The sequence below is a fragment of the Colobus angolensis genome, unplaced genomic scaffold (assembly GCF_000951035.1).
Source record: "Colobus angolensis palliatus isolate OR3802 unplaced genomic scaffold, Cang.pa_1.0 Scaffold444, whole genome shotgun sequence".
Lineage (NCBI taxonomy): Eukaryota > Metazoa > Chordata > Mammalia > Primates > Cercopithecidae > Colobus > Colobus angolensis.
The window spans coordinates 1613092-1615272 of record NW_012117866.1 but is presented as its reverse complement, the minus strand read 5'-3'; the positions used below and the strand labels follow the sequence as shown (position 1 = coordinate 1615272).

The following is a 2181-nucleotide window of genomic DNA, read 5'->3' as shown; positions in this document are numbered from 1 at the left end:
AATAGGCACTTTCCATCTGGAGTCACCCAAAACCAGGACTCAGTAACAAATAAACATTTATATTCTGACATTCTTTATGTGCAGTGTCCACTAGCCTGGCACCACCTCACACACCCTCTCTCCTACCTGCTGGCTCTCCCTCTTTTTGGAAGGTACCAATTCTCAGTTTTCTGACTTCATGCCTTCAATAAGGGAAGCTCTGTCTGCAGTTCCCTGCCCATGGGGCATTGACATTTCCAGCGAGATGCATTCCCCCTCTGCCTACCCTGTCCCCACCTTCTGAGGCAAGATCCACTTGCTACCACTCCTCTCTGCAGCCTGGACAGCTTCTCTCTCGTTCTGCTGGAGGCATTGGAGGCAGTCAGAAGGGGAAAGAGGAAGAAGAGTCCAGACAAGAAGAGTACTATTTGGGCAGGAGAGGTGAATGAGGAAACTGGAACTTAATTTTCTGTTGATTGCTCTTTTTTTTAGAACTTTCTATTCTTTGGGGAAGTTGGTTCAAATAAGTGAATTTTTCTTAATTAGAGGCTACCCTGGGAATCCTAAGAAAAGACATGGCCCTTGATTTTTATGTACTCCTAGACCTTTGGGATAGATGGGCAAGTAGACAGATGTGTTCAATGGAGGGATTTTACATGGCAAACAGCAGTACACACAGACAGCCCAGAGCTCAGTATCTGAGGCATTTGGGTTGAAGAAGCAACTGCTCGAGGCAACCCCTGGAAGGGGCTCAGGATTTAGACTCCTGTCTAAGCATTTCTCAGGAAGTTGGGAGATAACAGCCTGTGTGTGTGTGTGTGTGCGCGCGCACGCGTGTGCGCGCACACCTGCACATGTGAACCTAGGGCACGTGAACCTAGGGTGTGTGAATGTAGGGCGTGGGAAGAGAGTTCCTGTCGGTTTGGAGTTAGTAGATTATAAGGTGTGAGGTTGGGAGGGAAGGAAGTAATGCCAAAGAGGTGACAAGGGACTAAGACACCAAAGACCTCCTTCCCCCACCTTCTCTGAGTCCTGGAGGAAGTGAGGAGGCTTCTCTGCTATCTCCAAACACAACCGCCACTAAAGGTGAGCAGCTTCTCTTTGTCAGTGCTCTACCTTATGTCAATTGGCTGAACAATCTCTATTTCAACCTATGACTTTTATTTTCTTAGTTCATGTTTTTTATCAACTCATACACAATTACTCATCTGGTTTGTTGAAGCAGTAAGACAATATTTGCTGCAATAATGCCTGTCAAAGTGGCTGGCCATAAAAACTCCTGCACCACATTCATCTAAAAGGTGCTTCCCATGAAGGCAACCAATTTTGCCATTGTCATGCACCTTGGAGTATTTCAGGACAGCCAACTTAACCTTCTTTCTGTAATGCATATTCTTTTTGGCAATGGCGTAAGACTTCTTCATTTTCTTAGCACCACCATGAAATCTCAACACATGATGAAGAGTGGACTCTTCTTGAGTGTTGTAATCAGACAAAGTACGTCCATCTTCCAGTTGCTTGACAGCAAAAATCGGTCTTTGCTGGTCAGGAGGAATTCCTTCCTTATCCTGGGTCTTGGCCTTTACATTTTCTATTGTATCCAGTGGTTCAATGGTGAGAATGATGGTCTTCTCCATTTTTCCAAAGATCTGCATTTTTAAAAATCCAACAAATGTTCATTACACTCCCACTCTGAGGCAGGTGCTGTAATATTTGCTAGGAATACAAGGACTATCAGAACTAGATGGGTTCCTACCTCAGTGGTTAGTTAAATAATTACACAAATAAATGTGAATTTACAACTGTTCTAAGTGCAGTGAAGGATACAGATACATGAATATGTATACATTTATACCTACAAATATATATGCATGTATATGTATCTTATAAGGGGATTTGACTCAGTCTTGGGGGAGAGACGGTTCATTTGAAGAAGTGACATTCCAGTAGATATTTTGGAAGTGCTAGAACTAAGAGTTAAGTAGGGAATACTTGGGTATGCATATGACAGGCCAGGCCTCACTAACAGCTGAACAGGCAGGCCTCCGTAACAACTGTTTCAGCACTAACTGAGTGGTGAAGTTAAATATTAAAAGCTGATAGAGCCAGTGTCCTTATACAAAGGCTGGAATATAACAAAAGCCCACCAAGAGTTTTGCCCAGGCCTCTCTCCTGGACCTTGAAGCATGACAACATAACGAA

At 43.8% G+C, this 2181-nt stretch overlaps 1 pseudogene; it reads right to left on the bottom strand.

Annotated features, from left to right (window-relative positions):
• Positions 1–948: 948 nt before the first annotated feature.
• LOC105522894 lies at positions 949–1634 on the bottom strand (annotated as a pseudogene).
• Positions 1635–2181: the final 547 nt, after the last annotated feature.